The 21,005-nt window shown below is 42.7% G+C and overlaps 1 pseudogene; it reads right to left on the bottom strand.

Moving 5' to 3' along the window:
• Position 1: 1 nt before the first annotated feature.
• On the bottom strand, positions 2 to 4,279 carry LOC136454698 (uncharacterized; annotated as a pseudogene).
• Between the last annotated feature and the right edge of the window lie 16,726 nt (positions 4,280 to 21,005).

Here is a 21,005-nt window from a genome sequence, read left to right as displayed (position 1 = left end):
GCTATATTGTGGGCACTTGTTGACTTGAGAAAACACTAGCCAATGGTTGCCTTATCTCAGAATCAGGATTGGCCATGATTTCAACCAACATCTGTTTCATTTCTTGCTTAGCTTCCTCCTTAAAAATACTCTCATAGCTTTCTTGTAGCGGTCACATTTTCTGTACATATCGACATGCTCAGGAAATCCTTCCTTCTAGCCCAACCGGGATGAGACGCCTCACACACGACCAGAGTGCTCTGGGTTACCCAGACTAACACTAAGGGTGTCCCTCTCTCTTGATGGCTTAAATGATCCTTCCTTCTGCTTAGTTGCCATGGCCAAAATATTCTTGGCTGCTTCATCAGTCATTGGATCTAGCCATGATAAACCAGCCTCACTTTCTTGTGGTTTCCGCGCACGAAGCCAATCTCTTGCCCTTTCGGGTACATCCTCCAACATCACCAGTAACCCTACCGCCATCCTTGTAGCTTCTTCTGCCCTCCATTTAGGAATCGCACGCTGGTAACCACTAGTTCCAAGGCGGTGTTGGTATATGTTCTTCTTTGCAAGTTCACTATTGGCTTGACTCTTAGATAAGAACTCTTTTGATGTCTCCTGCGCAACAAAGGTCTTCCACTTAGCTGCTGTAATTTTTGGGTACTTCTTCGTTGCGTCTAACCCTTTCTTCACGAACTTGGTATTCAATTCCGACCTCCAGTTATGAAAGCTGATTGCACACTGCCTCATTGTGTACTCCTTCACGACAGCTCATGACTCGGTTGCGAAAATAAACCTTGCTCTCAACTCTTTCCACAAGTCCTTTTTGGTTTTCTTTGGCACTAGTTTCCAATTAGAGATTGTGATGTCAAGATTGTCCCTAACAAGGAAACTGATGGCTTTTCGATACTTAGCTGCCACCGAGATAGGTTGTGCGGGCTCTCCTTTCAGGCTTACTTCTATAACAGAATATGTATGATCCGGCCACTTGTTTACGCCCCGTTCCCCACGCTTCCACTTCCTATCTTCGGCGGTGGTCTCAGCCGCCTCTAGTACGGAATCCGATGCATCTCCTCCGTTTGGTTCCACAATTGAGAAGTTATCTACCAAGAACAACCAATCATATATATATATATATATATATATATATATATATATATATATATATATATATATATATATATATATATATATATATATATATATATATATATATATATATTCGGTACATTGGTATGGATATGAATAACAACCCCTCGTAGCCCTTGATTGGAATTATTAAATTGAACATCCTCATCTTTTGGATTGTAAGTAGGGTCTCAGGTTTCGGCACGACGAGCCGCCCTATCTATGCTAGGGCACGGATCGTAGATCCACTGGTGGTATTGTGCTACGAGTATGATCTTTGGGCACCTGCCTCATCACCAATGTTTGGTTGGGCACCCACCTCGTCACCATTATTTGGAGAACTCATCTAGCTAATTTTGATTTAGTGAATATTTATTTTTATGTAAGCATCATTTAACAGCACGTACAATAAATACATAGCATGAAAATATATGTGCATCAAGCATCGAATGGACATGAAATTTTCACACATAGCATGAATTGAATAAGCTACCATAAATATTCCAAAATATATGCTACCTAGAACAATATACATATATATATATTCGACCCTAGAATTAATTTATTTTTTTAGCAAAAAAAGCAACCCTAGAATTAATTTTATGATTACAACACATAATACACAAGTAAAGATGTTGAAACAAGCCCTTAATGGGCCAGTTAGGGTTTTGGCCCAGGGAAATGTGCCAGGTGGACTGGCCCAAGTAGGCGAGCGGCATGCCCATCGGCGCTCCGGGGCAGGCAGCGCGCGGTGGTGCGGGGTCTGGCGGCAGAGGCAGAGCACGGTAGGAGCACAGAGGTGAGTTGGAGACCTCAGTGGCGCGCGCGGTAAAGGCAGGCGAGGCTCCAGCGTGGGTGGGGCTCCGAGGCGGGAGGCACTCCGAGATGGTAGGGCTCCGAGACGGTGGGGCTCCGAGATGGCGGGTGTCCAAGCACGCCACAGGCGCGGGCGGGGCTCCGGCGCAGGCGGAGACGGCACGAGGCTCCAGTGCGGCTTCGAGGCAGGGCTCCGAGATGGGGGTACGGCGTGGCACTGAGGCGGGCAGGGCTCTGGCACGGCGAGATGGCAGAGCTCCGAGGCAGGGGTGCGGCACGACCGAGACAGCGTGGCTCCAAGACAGACGAGGCTACGGCCGAGATGGTGCGGTTCCGAGGTGGGCTCCGGCGGCGGCGGGGACGGCGAGGTGTGGGGCGGTATGGCGCGTGGCGCAGGCGGGAATGGCGCGGCGACGATGGAAAATTTGGGCAACCTAACGGCGTCTCGGGGAAGAAGAATGTGCCACCAGACTTCAAATTTTCAGAGGCTCTCGGCGCGTGCATATATATAGCAGGCATTTGTACAGGCGGTTCGGCTTAGACACCGCCTGCAAAAATGATTTTCACATGCGGTTTTTGAATTCAATTGCTAGTGGAGAAATATTTCCAATGGCGATTTGTTTAAGCCGCCGCCTATATAAATATTTTCCATTTTAATTTTTGTTTCTTTTTATCTATTCCATTCAAATTCAAAAATGTATAGAATATTTTTATATATTCCATATTATGTATAAATATGTATATAAATACAATTTGATGATATATGTATATAATTCTATATTTTCTACTTAACAAAAAATAAAAAAAATATTTGAAAAATTGAAACTTTGAATTTCAAAACTTTGAATTGAATTTTATCATGGTAGATGATCTAAAATAAAAATGTTGTAAACATCAAAGTAGTAGAACTCATCAAGCTCTACAACTTTTATTTTGGTTATCTTTTCATGTGACTAAATTTGAACAATTCAAATTTTGAATTTCAATAAATGACAAATTCAAACAAAATTTTGAGTCACCAAATGATTTGAACTCAAAAAGTGATGAATATAAAAGTTGTGGAACTCATCAAGCTCTACAACTTTTATTTTGGTCATCTTTTCATGTGACTATATTTGAACAATTGAGATTTTGAATTTCAATAAATGACAACTTCAAACAAACTTTTGAGTGACCTAATGATTTGAACTTAAAAAGTGAAGATCATAAAAGTTGTAGTACTCATCAAGATCTACAACTTTTATTTTGATCATTTCTTCATCCGACAAAGTTTTAGTAAACATTGTTCACAAATTCTTGTTTGTGAACAATGGTTTCATAAACTATGTGAGTGATCTATGGATTTGTGAACAATATTTACTAAAACTTTATCGGATGAATAAATGACCAAAATAAAAGTTGTAGATATTGATGAGTACTACAACTTTTATGTTCATTACTCTTTCATCTGAAATCATTTGGCATGTCAAATTATTGTGTGAAGCTGTCATTTCTTGAAATTCAAAATTTGAATTATTCAAATTTGGTGACATGAAAAGATGGCCAAAACAAAAGTTATAGATCTTGATGAGTTCTACAACTTTCATTTTCATGACTTTTCGTCTGAAATCATTTGGTGCCTCAAAATCAAGCTTAAAGCTGTCATTTCTTGAAATAAATTTATGGTTAAAACAATTCCAAAACCTAGAATATCAAACTCAGAAGCATAGTGTAGTGGTCACACCCGAGACTTGTAAACCTCAGGTCGTGGGTTACCCTTTTTTATTTTTTTTTATTTCCACTATGGCTTATTAAGAAAATCGCCATGTGTTAATGATTACCACTGGCAGTTATTTGAAAAAACCGCCTGTGTAAATTACCCCCCATATATAACACACTCAGCAGTCGATTCTTTCTACGGCTGCCTCTGCCTCACTCCTCCGTAGCCGTGTCCATCCTCATCGTTGCTGGCTCCTTCCTCTACAGCGTGCTTTTCCATTGACTAGCCTGGACGGCCCGTGCACCTCGTGCGCGCCCACGGTGAGTCCTCTCTGCAATCCCATTCCCCCTCCTCCCCCAACCCCCACAATCACCCACGGCGACATCCGTCGGTGGTCTCTCGGCTAGATTCGGTGCCCCGCGTGCGCGCCGCCGCGTCCCCTGCCCACCCACGTGTAGCCCGACGACATGTGCCCCACGGGTGCGCCCACACGGCAGCCTCCTGGCTAGATCTGATGCCCCATGTGCGCACCACCTCACCCCATGCCGTGCCCACCGCTCTCGCGCCCATGTGCGTCGCCTCGCCCCATGCTGTGCCCACCGCGTGTGCGCCTGCCTCGCCCCGTGCCGTGCCCACCGCGCATGCTGCCTCGCCCATGCCGTGCCCACCGCACCTGCGCCCGCGCGTGCCGCCACGTCCTATGCCCCCCCCCCCCCCGCACGTGCGCCACCTCGCCCCGTGCCATGCCCACCGTGCATGCGCCTGCAAGTGTCGTCGCGTCCCGTTCCCACCGCACGCGCCGCCATGCCCCATGCCCTCCATCCTCACCGCCGATGGCCGGTGCCCCTCATTTAGCTTGGCCGTGGCTAATTTTTCATAATGATTTTGTTAACTAATTGATGTTTTGGAAGGACCATGCCTTGGTATGTTGTTTTTCATGGCAAAGAGCCCGGTGTTTACCATCAGTGGGCTGACTACCAGACACAAATCTTAGGATTTCGTGACAATTGCTATAAGAGATATGAGACCAAAGATGAAGCCATCATGGCATTTGGTGCATACATGAAAGATGGCACATGTGAGAAAAGGTTGAGCATGGGGTTTGCAAGCAGGAGACCGAGGTTTTGAAGCGGGACAAGGGTGGAAATCCAATAACACCTAGCATGATTGTCATCGCTATTCAGTTTGTTATCATTATGGTTCTCTGCTATGTGGTACTGCGGTTGATAGATTAGTGCTGGTTTATTTTTCAAGATTATGCTTGTAATTGTATGTTCCAAACAATTGTTGGAATATTTGTTAACTCTTCAATGCATGTGAGGAATATTTGTCTACACTTTGACTTTGAATTTAGTAGTTGTATGGCTCGTAGCAAAGCACAGATCAACACATCTTGTTCGTGCATAAGTTATAAAGTTATTAATAACTTTTTTTCCTTTGACATAAATTTAGGAAAAGATATGGACAACCTCCCTTCACCAGATCTTCCAAGTTATGGCAATTATGCATATGATCTAGGCTTCCGACCAACATTGGGGAGGGCACAACACCCATATCCAAGCATAGTAAGTACCATGTTTTAAATACACCTCTATAGATATTTTGTTCTGATATATATAATTCTTAAATGTAGACTATTGATCCTATACCATGGTTCAGAGAGACAATCTCAAATTTTGAGGTTGATTACATCAATGTGGGTACATTCCCTATAGATGGTGGACTCAAGCAATGTTGACTTGGCTTTTCTATTCTTGCTAGGGCGGGCCGCGCAGATTATCACGAGATTAGTGCACAAAAATATGATGTGCAAGAATGTTTAAGGGCTCTCCAAAATATTGGGTAAAATATTCCTACATACTCCTTCATGAGGATTGGAGCTTTGAATGTGGGCCTCCACCATGATATTGGACTATTTTGTGCACAGCTTGCTGACGACAACATAGATGATGTGGTCAGTCTCATAACTTATATCCAAATTAATTGTATGTCTATATATATGTATGGTTCTGATAACCACATTTTTTCCAACACTTGCAGATTCAGGAGATTGACGTTACATACGCAAGTTGTAGCTTCGAAGCCATTATAAACCAGGCCTTGCATCAATTGGGTCGTTATAATTGGGAATATGGTGGCCCTATGCACACTTCAGAGGGAATCCAGGAAAAAGTTTTTGTGACTAGGAGGGAAGGTTCTCGACCAATGCTGATCGTCATCAGTAGACATTGTGAACGATCTTGCGCAGCAAGGGAGAGTGCACTAGTGAATACATTGCGCTACATCAGTGACATTTTGGCATATGAAATTAACGGTCTGCACTTCTCCGTGTATGTGGTACGACGTTGAGAAGTTCTTAGAATTTAAATTACTATTGGTTGTAATAAATTATTATAGTTTGTAATGAACAAATTTAAATTATTATGTGTTTGTAATGAACTAATCTAAATTATTATGGTTTGTACCGAATAATTCATATGTTTGGACTGTGGAAACTTGAGAAACTATGGAAGCGTGAGCACAATCACCGTACATTGTTAGATACATGATACATCATAAATGACAACAAGCACAAAGTTTACATGATAAACCATTCATACAAGCTGATACATGAATTACATGATAAATGACATCAAGCATAGAGTTTAGCCAGCTACTGTTCTTGCATGTCCATTGGGACGCAAATAGGGCAATGAATTTGCTTGGATACTTTGATCTACATTAATTATCTTCTCTAGTAGGTCTGTAAAGAGGGGCATTTCACTGAACTAGTTAAAATCCTCAGGATCAAGCGCACCATCAACTCCTATAATTTGTTGTTTTCTAGAGACAACTACATGCTTTTGCTTTCCTGCCTTTTTGTTCTCAATGCTTAGGTCCTGTGCATAGAAGACCTAAGCAACATGGTTACCAAGGACCCACGGGTCATCCTTGTAACCTACTTTACTAAGGTCAACAATTCTTAGCCCATAGTTGTCCACACTGGCACCTTGTTGGCCTTCAACCCATTGGCATCGAAAGACGGGAATTTGAAAATTGACACCGTACTCTAGTTCCCATATTTCATGAACGAAGCCATAATATGTAGTATATTCACCATTTTCATCTAAAGCATCACCGTGAATCCCACTATTTTGTGCCACACTTTTTTTGTCCTTCGAATTGACACAAAACGTGAAGCCATTAATGTCAAACGTCTACCATGTAGTGATCTGGCGTGATGGTCATGCCAGCTTCTTGATGGTTTGTTCCTCCATTGTTTCCCCATTTGGAATGTTCTGATCCTACAGCCATGTGGTGAACGTATGCTTGTGCTCCTTCATGACCCAATCTTGTATGTGCCCATTGTTTTGTTCGTGAAGCTCATTCATGTGTTGCTCGATCAATGGCTCCATTATAGAGAGTTGATGTAGGATGCTGTGGTGTGCCTCTAGGACTATGTTGTAATTCGACAGGATGAATGACTTCCATCCATTCACCCTTTTCCATACAACCTACCCTCGTGCTTGGACGGAAGCAAACCAATTGCAATCTGGTCTTTTAGGCATTTATTGTAGAATGGACCTTCGGACTCAATGGCCTCTTTGATAGTGTAGGCCTCTATCATGGACCCCTTTGGGTGAGCATGATTTGATACATACCCATTTAGAATTGACATGAAACGCTCATACATCCACATTTCATGCAAATACATGGGACCCAATGCCTCTATTTGAGCCACCAAGTGAACAACCAGGTGTACCATGATGTCGAAGAACGATGGAGGGAAGCACATCTCCAACTTTGATAATGTCTCCGTGGTGAATTCCTGCAGCGACTCCAATTCACCATGCTCAATTACCTTCTATGAGACCTTGTTGAAGAAGTAGCACAATCTTGTGATTGCCATCTTTACAAACACTAGCTTTATAGCCCTGATGGCAATAGGGAGGAAAGTGGTCAGCATGACATGACAATCATGGGAGTTGTAGTTGGTGCGTATAAGGTCTTTCATTGACACAAGACTCCTGATGTTGGAGCAGAATCTAGATAGAACTTTCAAAGTCTTTAGCCACACACAAATCTCATGTTTCTCTTCTAGGTTGAGGTTGTAGCTTGCTGCCGGGAGCAGGTACTTCCCATTTGGTTGAGGTATAGGGTGAAGTTCTTTTCTGATGCCTAAATTGACAAGGTCCAAACTCGAACTGAGTCCTTCTTTGTCTTGCCCTTTATGTGGAGCAAGATCCCAATTATGCTATCGAAAACATTCTTCTAGACGTGCATAGCATTGATCACGTGTCGTATGTCTAAGTCTTTCCAGTATGGCAAATACTTGAAAAATATTGATATCTTCTTGAATGTGTCCCTTTCCAATGCCTTGACATCCTTTCTTTTCTTTCCATCTTTGGTCTTCTTCCCGAAAACAAATGTGACATTGCTAACTATTAGGAACACTCTTTTACCTGCACTTGTACCTGATGGAGCAGTAGATTTTGATTCATCCCTATTGTTAAAGTACTTTTCCATCCTTTTTAGTCGGTACTTATGTCCTCTCAATAAGAAGCGTCTGTGCCTCATGTACACTAGCTTGTTAGATGCAGTAAGGTACACGTGTGAGGTTTCATCAAGGCATACTACACAACCAACCTTTCCTTTGAACTACCCCGATAATGAAAATAGAGCTGGGTAATCATTTATGGTAACAAAAATCATTGCTTTTAGTGTAAATGGCTCCTTGCAAAACTCATCCCACATGGCCATGCCCTCTTCCCATAGTTTTTTTCATTTCCTTCATTAAGGGCTCTAGGAACACATCCATATCGACACCAGGTTGTGTAGGTCCAGAAATAAGAATGGTTCGCAAAAGGTATTTTCGCTTCTGGCACAGCCATGGTGGGAGGCTGTAGATGGTTAGGATCACCGGCCATGTGCTGTGTTTGCTGCTCCTCTTAGCAAATAGATTCATTCCATCAGTACTCAACGTGAACCTTACGTTCCTTGGTTTGTCAGCAAAATCCTTGTATGTGGAATTGAAAATTTGCCATTGCTTGGCATCGGATGGATGTTGAAGTTTTCTATCGTGTTTGTGCTCATCAGAAGCATGCCGGCACATAAGTTTTGCATCCTTAGGGTTTGCGAACAAATACCTCAACCAATCAACCACAGGGAGGTACCACATCACCAAAGCAGGAATCCTTCTCTGCGCATAATAGTCTACTTCTTCATTGCTATGGGTTTTTGAACTCTCTTTGGTCTTCTTTTGCTTCTTCCCTGTCTTTACGCAAGCTCCATTCTCTTCATCCCGATAGTCTTTATTGGTCTTGTACCTACTCGCACCACAATTTAGACAACTCTCTAAGTCTTTGTAATTGTCACCTCGATATAGGATACAATGAATCCTACACGCGTCGATCTTTTCGACACCCATAGTCAGTGGACTGATTAGCTTCTTTGCATAGTATGTGTTAGCAGGCACTTTGTTCCCCTTTGGAAGGAGTTTTGCAAGAACACGCAAAAACTTATTGAAGCTAGGATCAAACCAACCATACCGAGATTTTAGCATCAAAAACTGAAGGACAGCTCTCAGTGTAGTGAATTCATTGGTACAACTCTTAGTCTCTTCCTACAAATGCCTTGTTGATACCTTTTCAAGGCCTCCATTCCTTTGATAAGGAACATAGAAGTATCAGAATAATGGTGCAACAATGCCTCGAAAAACTCAACTTGTTCACTTTCATCGATGACTTGAACATCGTCGATGTCTTCACACGCATTTTGGATGCTGACATCATCATCATCACTAAGATCCACCATAACATGCTCAGTCTAGGGTCTATGGTGTCATGTCCCATCATCCATATTTAGTCCATCTGCATGAACTGGGTTGGATTCTATAGAAGGCGCAGAACTACCCTCTCCATGTTTCACCCAAATGAAGTAATCCTTCATAAAACCTCAACGAACCAAATGAGAATAGATTTCTTCTGCATCCTCAAATACAACAATATTTTTGCATTCGATGCACAGACAACATATGTACTTCATCTTTTGTCTGCATGCATGCCTACTAGCGACATCAATAAACTTACAAACCACCAAATGGTATGACGGGTCTAATCTTGATAAGCTGTACATCCATAACAATGTTTCCATCTTCAGCTGTATAGAAATTATAATAGTAATGTGTAATTAAACGGGTACATTTAAAAGTATTTGATTAAAATTAAAATCATTATAGTTATTTGAATAATCTAAAAGTTATTGTAATTTCAAAACATCTAGTTTGGTGAATAAACTAGATTGTTTAAAATCTTTTTAAACAATATTTCTCTGAAAACACTAGTTCAAAAACTCTAGCTAGATGTAGTTTTAACAATATTTAATATTTTTATAATAACATATTTTAACTCCCACATTATTTATAACAACCATTAAAGCAAGTGATAATACCAATTCTCTCTCTATAATACTACCATTTTTCTCTCTCCCCATGAAACCCTAGGTCAAATTTTGAATCAAGTTTATAACGGAGAATCAATTATGAGAGGTGCACCACTATAATCCAAACCTTCTAAGATACCATGTATAGAAATCATAAACAAAAATCTACTACCACTCTCTCTATCTCTCTCTCAAAACACAAGCATGAAACCCTCTCTCTCTCTAGCTAGATCTAGTTTTAGCTCAAAGTGAGAAGCACTAATGCAAAAATAGCTATGAGAGGCATTAATTAACCTTCTTAAGCCACCTCCTACAAAGAAATGAAGAGCAAAACCTCTCTCTCTCTCTCTCTCAAAACACAAGCATGAAACTCTTGCTCTCTAGCTAGATCTAGTTTTAGCTCAAAGTGACAAGTACTAATGCAAAAAGAACTATGCAAAGCATTAACTAACCTTCTTAAGACACCTCCTCTGAAGAAATGAAGAGCAAAACCTCCCCCTTGTATTTTGTGATTTTTGGACCTCCAAGTTCGCTACCAATGGAAGGTGGCTCAGCTGAACAGTGCTGGTTGGGGGAGGAAGAAGCGGCATTAATAGCAGATCTCTTATAGGCGGTTGACATAAAAACCGCCACTGCAAATGATAATCATAGGCGGTTCACTTAAGACAACCGTTAGTGTAAATGTTCATTTACACCAGCTGTTTATGTAAGCAAGCCGCCAGTGTAAATGGCCTTTACACTGGCAGTTGGATAATGCAAACCGTCAGTGTAAATAATCCATTAACAATGGCGGTTTTCTTACACGAACGACCGATGTAAAGGCTTTTACATAGGCGGTCCTTTGCGTTGACCCACACATTTCTCTCTACTAGCGCCACCTCTTTCCCAACCGCCAGTGAAAAAAATCATGGCGCCAAGAGAAATCTCCAGTGTACTAGTGTTCCAAGGAGTTAGGCCACAACGGTGGTAATGAGGGTTCCGACAATGACAACGATGAGGAGAGGGGCAAGTCCAACGAGGACGTCGTAACTGCTGAGCCCAAGGAGATGTTGCTGAAGTGAGCCGAGCAATCCTCGCCGCTGTCGCTACTGGAGGATGCTGGGTCTAGGGCCCTGGCAAGGCCTCTCCAACTAGGGTGTGCCACGTAGTGGGGCTGCATTGAAGACCAAGATGATGACCTCCAACTCCAAGCAGGCTAAGAAACCCCCTCTGGCATCATAGGAGGATGATGAGGCGGGGGATGCGTCATTGCCCGATGACACCACCGATGCCTGCCACAACAAGAGAGCCACAACTCCAAAGTGGGGTGAGAAGCGCTCCTCGTTGCCACCGCAGCAGATGGAAGAGCATCTAGAGAAGAGTGCTGCGGGACCTATTGGCAAGACTATCACCGTGTTGGCCCCACAGTGTAAGAAGCAGAGCAAGAGGTCCGCCGATGAGGACAAGCTCAAAAAGAAGCAGCAGGAGAATTAGATGATAGAGCAAGAGCATGCCAGTGACACTTCACCCCCACATGACAAGGACGTGCACACTACCCATGGAGAGGAGCCACAAGGGAAGGAGGTTACAAATCAAGAGCATGAGGATGACACCTAACCCTTAGACAGGGGTGGGCCCAGTCCTAAGCCCACTAGGGCCATCGTGACCTAATTTAATAATACATATGTAATTTTTTAGTCCAATAAAAACAGTCCAACAAACATTTTATTGTAGTCCCCTACCGGTCATGTGTAGGAGTCCCTCCTCCTGTCTTATTGCTCACATAGTCATAGGGCCACGTTGCGCCGTCGCTACACATAGTGGCCACACAGGCGTGCCAGGCTACCACGTGCAAATGACCCTAACTAACTTCTACTTTGCACTAGCTCTATCTCACTCAAGGAAGCCTCCTACTCAATTCTAGTTGCTAGGTCTTGAGGTTGAATCACACAAACACACAAGCTAGCAACTACACAACTATACAAGTAAGCTAACTAGAGAGCTAATTACAACTAGTTACAACTACAAGCTACTCGAGTGCTACACTAAACAAGAGAGTTACAACTACTCAAACTACACAAGCAAGCAAACACTACACAAGTAAACTAATGAATGAATAGCAAGTGTAGTGCTCTATACCGAATAGGGAAAGACAGATGACACAAGGTATATACCCAAGGTTCGATTGCTTGCCGGTAACCTACGTCCTCGTTGTGGTGAGTCCCAACTTCATGATTCACGTGCTTATTAGCTTCACACGCCAATCCCACCACACGGGCACCTGTTGGCAGTCACTAACGACCAAATCTGATCGTCAATTATAGTCCAAAATAGGAGAAATAAACATACTTTTGACACATATGCATGTACTATTGACCTAGTTCCACTTGTATTGGAGACAACATGTTTTGCAGGACACACATTCGAATACAAGTGGAAAATAAACAAAACCAAGCAAAAGGCGTAAAGCAGAAAGCGTAATGCAGAAACGCACAAAGAAAATACATGGGAAAGCCTACCTACACATCAAATCTAGGCCGACCACTGATGTCGGAGGGGCTAGGCCCACCCAAGAACCGACCACGCGAAGGCGGTCGTGAGCCGGCCCCACCTAGGTGCGGGCGCACCAGGGGTGTGGTCGTACCCCTGCTGCTGCCACCTAGGTCTGGCTTCCACCGACTGATGCATGGCAGCATGCTATGGTGGTTCAGCATTGTTTCCTAATTTTTATGCCAAACTGACCATGCTTCACTATATAAGAAGAGGAGCTCACCTTCAACACACACAATCATTTGGAGCTACACACCTCACCTCTCTCTACTTGTGCTCTCTTAGCTTTAGTAATAGTATTTGGAGCTAGCAAAGCTATCAATGAGGGCTTGGCTCCTTGGAAGAAGAGTGACATCTTGGTATGAATAATACTATGAAGAGTTCTTCCAAAGTCTCGCTCTCATATCATTTATATAGTTGTGCTATAGAACCAGAGTATAGTTGTGTTGTTATAATCATGATATATGAACTAGCATATAGTTTTTTTGTCATGATCTTAACATGTTCAACTTCATGCTTAATCATTCATATGATTTGTATGAGTAGAAGTAGAGCTAGAGTTGGGGTGACGGTTCATCGTTACTTCGGGTCTGCCCCTATTCTTCCTTGTCGATCCATAGGGTCAGAGTCCCAGGGGGATGGGTAGTTTCCTTGTACACGGGTGTGGAGCTCGGGTACACAGGAACTTTTGGATATGACGGTTGAAAGGTCCTAATGGCTAGGGGGTGAATAGCCAATTAAAATTACTACAACAACACTTAGCAAACTGGTTAGACAAATATGAGGCGAAGCGAGTGTTGCGCTAGCCTACTAAAAATGAAAGCCACCTACCACAATTCTAGTTTCTATAGTCTCTATCCACACAATGGCTATGTCACTACACTAAGTTAGTGTGCTCTCAAAGGCTAACTAAAGAGCCACACTAACCAAACTAACAAGCTCTCACGACTAGCTACACTAAAGAGCATGACAACTAGTTTACGGTAATGTAAAGAGAGAGAGAGCAAGATGGTTATACCGCCGAGTCGAGGAATGAACCAATCAATCACAAGAATGAATACCAATGAAGACTAATCACCTCAAAATCAAATGATGACACAATGATTTTTTACCGAGGTTCACTTGCTTGCCGGCAAGCTAGTCCTTGTTGTGGCGATTCACTCACTTGGAGGTTCACGCGCTAATTGGCATCACACGCCAAACCCTCAATAGGGTGCCACACAACTAACACAAGATGAGGATCACACAAGCCACAAGCAATTTACTAGAGTACCTTTTGGCTCTCCACCAGGGAAAAGGTCAAGAACCCCTCACAATCACCATGATCGGAGCCGGAGACAATCACCAACGTCCGCTCGACGATCCTTGCTGCTCCAAGTCATCTAGGTGGCAGCAACCACCAAGAGTAACAGGTGAATCCCACAGCGAAACACGAACACCAAGTGCCTCTAGATGCAAACACTCAAGCAATGCACTTGGATTCTCTCCCAATCTCATAAAGATGATGAATAAATGATGGAGATGAGTGGGAGGGCTTTGGCTAAGCTCACAAGGTTGCTATGTCAATGCAACTGACCAAGAGAGTGACCTAGAGCCAGCCACACGCCTTTAAATAGAGCCTCCAATGAAATAGAGCCATTGGGCTCACAGGGTACCCTATTGCGCACTGACCGGACGTGTAGGTTAGGCCGATCGAACACACGCCACCTAGCGTCTGGTCACACGATGCGCACCACGTGGCCCCTCAGTTTAACCTCATCCACGTGATCTCAATAGCTGGTCTACTTCACACCACATGTTAAGTTGTGACCGAACGCGCTGCTCAAAGTGACCAGACACTCTATCACCAGAGTCCGGTCGTTTTCAGTAAGGTTCCAGAGACGGTTTTTCATGACCGGACGTGTCCAGTCACTCACCCTTTTCTTTATGCGCTGCCACATCAGCAGGACCAAATGATGAACAGTGTTTAGCCAGAGTCCGGTCACCTATGTCTGGTCTTAGGCCGAGAGTAGCCCGAGCACTCCACTGATTTTTATAAATAAATGACCGGACACTGCTCCCCCGAGTCCGGTGACCACGTGACCAGCGTCCAGTCACTATTTTTCAGTGACCATCACCTCCTTCATTTCACCAACTTCTCCACCCTTGCTCAAATGTGCCAACCACCTAGTGTATCACCTTGTGCACATGTGTTAGCATATTTTTACAAATGTTTTCAAGGGTGTTAGCACTCCACTAGATCCTAAATGCATATGCAATGAGTTAGAGCATCTAGTGGCATTTTGATAACCGCATTTCGATACGAGTTTCACCCCTCTTAATAGTATGGCTATCGATCCTAAATGTGATCACACTCTCTAAGTGTCTCGATCACTAAACCGAAAAGCTCCTATCAATTCCACCTTTGCCTTGAACTTTTTGTTTTTCTTTCTTCATTTCCAAGTCCAAGCATTTGATCATCACCATGCCATCACCATCATCATGTCGTGATATTCATTTGCTTCATCACTTGGAGTAGTGCTACCTATCTCATAATCACTTTGACAAACTAGGTTAGCACTTAGGGATTCATCAATTCACCAAAACCAAACTAGAGCTTTCAATCTCCCCCTTTTTGGTAATTGATGACAACCCTTACACAAAGATATGAATTGAAATTTAATTGAATCCATGTTGCTTGCCCAAGCATATTTACCATGTGTAAAAGGATATGGACAAGTTTCATGAACCCTAAATGGTAGCAATTGCTCCCCCTACATATGTGCTAAGAGTTTAGATTGTAGCTTGCATATATGCTTATATAGGAAATATAGGAGCCAATGTCTACCAAATGATGCTATGGTATAAAAGATGGACCTTTGAAGCGTGATACCAATCGTAGTGCGCCAATATACCATCCTTAGCACCATTAGTAACTAGACATACACAAAAACTAGAATACCCCGTGAGATCAACATTAGAAGTAAGGGTCTAGTTTTCATAATGTGAGCATGAGTCTAGTTACTTAACCTATGCATGCTAGTTTTTCATTTCATCATTCAAACCTACAACTAGCATACACCACACAATGGATATTGAAATTTAAAACTTGTGCCATGCAAGCAAACATATGAAATACACATTCAAATGCATCCACCAAGTTTATGAGCTTGTTCCCCCTACTTGTGTGCTTAAAATTTTAATTGATCCCCTTCCTTTGTCATATCTCTCCCCCTATGTTAATTTCTCAATTTCTCCCCCTTTGTTATCTTTTCACTATCTTTGTACACTATTTCTCCTCCTTTGTCATCAATGACCACAAAGGTTTAAAATGTAGATAGGTTGAGATTATTAATGTCAATCAATGGGGTGAGGATCTGATGAGGACATCACTCCTTCAGATGTACCCGCTGGTCCTCCAACCGTTATGCAAGGTCCAATGACCCGAGCTCGAATGTGTCAACTCAATTTAGAGGTGAGCTCATTCTTAAGCGATCCTTTTCATACTTTTGAGAATATACTACCTAATGATGTTATCTTGCTTAGGAACATAGAAGAGGGTCATGAGGAACTTGGAGAATGGTATAGAGGTGGAGAAGACCAGCAAGGACGACCAACACAAGCTGTAGGCCTAGTCCAACTGAAGTTGGAGCCCATCTCGGGTTCTAGGACCAGTCTGTCATAAAACTGGTCACACAGGAGCGTCTAGGCTCCATTTTTTATGATCCACCTATAGATGGAAAGCTAATTAGATAAGGAAGCCAATGTAAGTGGTCTCACATCAAAAGCCCTTCAGAATCAATGGAAATCGTCGAAACAAGTCAGCATCCAGAATCTATCAGGGAGCTACGACACCGTTTTTAGTCCGTTGGACCGTGTATCATGTTTGGGCCCATTAGGGGGCATGTCCTGGGGTCTTTGCATGACCCTAGAGTCTTTATAAACAGCCACCACCCCTCCATTAGGGTTTATGTTTTGCTTAGATTAATCTGTCAAGAACAGTTTCGCCGTTCATCGGTTTGTGAGACCCCAACATTGTGAGATTAATCATTCATCTGGAATTTGGTTGTTTTCTTTCTTGCTCTTGCTTGTGTTCTTTGTTGTACAGGTAGGGGTTAGCCTTCTTAGCAAGGTCAACTAGATCTATATCTCGGTTGATAACCAGAGGAGTTGTGGTGTTAAGATTGTAGGGTTCGATCTTTCGATCTGAAGCCGGATCGATGTGTGATTCTCTACCACAACGATAGTTACCTCTACCTGACAGAAGATCAGGATCCCCATCCCCTTTAAGTGGTATCAGAGCTAAGGTATATCATCAGGTTCACATTTATCACCTAGTTTTGAGTGTTTCGCATTCGTCCCATAGTCCAGTGCCATACTCGTTTTATTCCTATCCTAGAACCTTCCGCGCCATAGCCTTTGCATATTTTAGTTTCAGAGTACGTCGTGTTGAGTTTATGTCCTAGTTGAGGTCTTGTTACTAGTTAGGTCATGTTAGAGTCTAGTTCGTGTGTTTTTCCCCATCATTTCCATCGAATCCTTGCTGCCGTGACCAATTTTGCGCGCATTGTTCCCGTTTTGTCCTCTCATTCGGAGTTAGTTCTCAAAACTGATCTAGTTTTTGCATATGAACTCAGATTTCGACATTCCATATATCAAAATTGATCAGAAAATTTTTTTGGATCCGCTTGTCCCAAATATTGTTGGGTTCAAAAAATTTTATTTTGGCCAAAAACTGGTCACAAGATCCTCTTTTCGTGGTCACAAGCTTTTTGTCAATTTTGAGCACGTCTTCTGAATTTTCCACAGGCCACGCCTTTCACTTGTTTAAGCTCATATTTTCTGTGATTACTTATTTTTTGCTCCTAAGTGAAGAAAAAAAATAAAAAAATAAAAATAAAAAGTCAAAGAATCCCAAAAAAACAACGACAGCCCAAAAATAGAGAAAAAAGAGAGGAACAAAAGTGAAACAATATCTAGAGGAGCACATAGAGAAGGCCAAAGTGAGTTGTGTTAGCATGTGCTATCTGGTTCCTTGGTCGTGTTGCTCTTGCTATCCACCACACTTGTTTGTCACACACCTGGCACCTTGCTATCCACCATACTTGTTTGTCACACACCTGGCACTTGGAACATTTTAGACCAGCAATGAGAACAGGTACTTTGGACTACAATTCAGCATTACTTTTTGTTACTGACTTGTGTGCCAAATATACATATTATTCTTTGTGTGCCTTCCAAGCTCCACAAACTCTTTAGATCAGTACTAAAACAGGCACTTGTAATCTCAGTACCACTACCTCACAGGTATCACGAACCAGCCGCCGGTTGTACCGCCCACTGCTTGTGTTGGTAAGAACTTTGTAAGAGCTTGGTAAGACGCTTCCACTTGCTGTGAAAAGTGACACCACTGCAACCACGTAGTCATTTGGTAGGGATAACTTTCACCGTTTGTTCCTGTTTTTGTGTTTACAATGGCAGGAGGTGAACAGACTGGAGATAACAGTCCCAAGGATTTCAACGAGTGTGTCAGCCAAGAGCAACTAGAAGCTGCTGTAGAGAATGCCCAAAAAAGGATGAATGAGGCCATCAGAAATGCCGTCACTGATGCACTCATTGAACTCAACATTGGCAACATCATGGAGAGACTGGACAAACGAATTTCCACGCTAATCGATAAGGTTACTGAGTTGGAAACCTTTGTCGCGGTCAACAACGATGTCTCCGGCAGTAACACTGATGGTCTCTTTCTAGAAGACATGGTGTATGGTGCCAATGGGAACATAGATCGAGCAGCCTTCCAACAAGCAAGATTATAATGACGTCTTCGCCGCAACATGACAGGTATGGGTGGTGTCCACCACCATCAAGTAATAATCATCGTGTGCCCAATAATCCTTACGCTAGGATTAAGTTCACAATACCATCTTTTTCGGGTCATTATGATGCTGAGGGATATCTTGATTGGGAGATGATGGTAGAACAAAAGTTTAGTGCCCACCTTGTGCCTGAGCAACATAGAGTTTGACAAGCTACTAGTGAGTTTAAGGACTTTGCCATTATTTGGTGGAATGGGCTAGCTGCACAGGATGCTTTACCTGGTACGTGGGAAGAACTTAAGATAGCTATGCGTGATCGTTTTGTTCCTCCTTATCATAGAGGCTTGCATAAGAAATTGATGTGTTTAGAACAAGGAGAGAAATCTATATAGGATTACTATGGTGAGCTCCAAAAGGGATTGATGCATTGTAGTGTTATGGAGGGGAACGAATATTCCATTTGTCATTTTTATTCGGGTTTGAGGCGCGAGATTTAGGACATTGTTGATTATAAAGAATTTCACACTGTCAACCAGTTGTTTCAGTTCGTTATGCTTGCAGAAAAGGAATTACAGGGGCATGAACAGCAGAGCAAGAGCAAGGTCAGCACCACATACATGCCACACTCGGCACCATCTTCGGGGCTGACCAAGCCAACCACTTTTTGGGCACCTCCACTAGCAAGCAAGCGACTAGCAGCCTCTGGAGTTACCGCTACACCTAAGGCACCTCCCACACGACCTTCAGATTCTGGTAAAAATTCTTTATAGGTGCCTACCAAGAGTGCCTCATCTGTTGCATCGACGGGATGCAGTTTGGGCATTCAGTGCCACCGCTGCCATGGAATTAGCCATGTGCAGAAGGACTACCCAAGTTAGCGGGCAAACATTGCTACAAAAGATGGTTACATCAGTACCTCTGACATTGAAGATGAAGAAGACGAAGATATAGATGAGGAGGGCAGTGAAGTCCTTGGTGACGAGGCCACGGCGGCCTATAGGAGCATCATTGTATAGTGGGTGCTCAACTCACAAGTACAACAACCTAAGAAGCTACAACGCCATAACTTGTTCTAGATTTTCTTCGTCATCAGCAACCGTCGAGCACGTGTCATTATTGATGGAGGTAGCTGCAATAATTTGGTGAGTTCTGATTTGGTCAAGAAGCTTGGCTTGACCACACACCCACACTCACGTCCATACCATATTTAGTGGCTAAATGATTCTAGAAAAGCAAAGGTAACACAAACTTACATAGTTTCATTTTCCATTGGTTCTTATGTTGATTCTGTTGATTGTGATGTGGTACCTATGCAAGCTTGTTCACTCTTATTGGGTCACCCTTGGGAACATGACAATGATGCTACACACCATGGTAGAAGTAATAAATACACTTTTGTGCATAAAGGAAAGAAAATTATTTTGGTACCATTGACCCTTGCTCAAATTGTACAAGCTGATAGAGAAACATGCTGCTAGTTTGAATGATGTTCAATCTGAAAATCAGCAAGTTGCTAATTCTATTCTACCACCTAAAAAGGATAAGTCTACATCTATTTCTAAGGTCGAGGGGATTAAATTGAAGGGTGGTGTTATGCTTGCAACAAAATGTGACTGCTAAAAATTTTGACGATGATATTTGCTATGCTTTAGTATGCAAACAAGCTATGTTTTCGCTTGATGATATTGTTAGCTCGGTGCCTCCTGCTGTCACTAACCTTTTGCGGGAATATGAGGAAAATTTTCTAGCTGAGATACCCCGGGGGCTGCCACCTATGAGAGGGATAGAGCATCAAATTGATTTGATTCCGGGAGCAACCTTGCCCAACCGTGCTGCCTATCGAACCAATCCTGAGGAGACTAAGAAAATTCAGTGGCAAATCCAAGACCTTTTGGACCACGGGTATATATGTGGAAGCCTTAGTTCTTGTGCCATTCCTATACTTTTGGTTCCTAAGAAAGATGGAACTTGGCGTATGTGTGTTGATTGTAGAGCCATCAATAATATTACTATTCGGTATCATCATTCTATTCCTAGGCAAGACGACATGCTTGATGAGTTGTGTGGCTCTATATTTTTCACCAAGATTGATTTGCGAAGTGGCTACCACCAAATTAGAATGAAACTTGGAGATAAATAGAAAACCGCGTTTAAAACCAAATTCGGATTGTATGAGTGGTTAGTAATGCCTTTTGGTTTGACAAATGCACCTAGCACTTTCATGCGCTTAATGAATGAGGTTTTAAGAACTTTTATTGGTCATTTTGTGGTAGTTTACTTTGATGATATATTGATTTACAACAAGTCTTTTGTTGAACATATGGATCACTTACATGCTGTTTTTAATGTTTTACGTGATGCACGATTACTTGGTAACCTTGAGAAGTGCATCTTTTGCACGGATCGAGTTTCTTTTCTTGGCTATGTTGTAACTCCATAGGGAATTGAGGTGGATGAGATAAAAATTGAAGCCATAAAGAGCTGGCTAGTTCCCCCAAACCGTCACACAAGTGAGGAGTTTTCTTGGTCTTGCAGGATTCTATCGCTGCTTCATCAAAGATTTTAGCACCATTGCTGCCCCATTGCATGAGTTGACGAAGAAAGGGGTGGTGTTTCATTGGGGAAAGGCACATGAG

The sequence above is a fragment of the Miscanthus floridulus genome, chromosome 5 (genome assembly GCF_019320115.1).
Source record: "Miscanthus floridulus cultivar M001 chromosome 5, ASM1932011v1, whole genome shotgun sequence".
NCBI lineage: Eukaryota > Viridiplantae > Streptophyta > Magnoliopsida > Poales > Poaceae > Miscanthus > Miscanthus floridulus.
The sequence above is the reverse complement of the archived record's forward strand: the minus strand, read 5'-3'. Positions and strand labels throughout refer to the sequence as shown.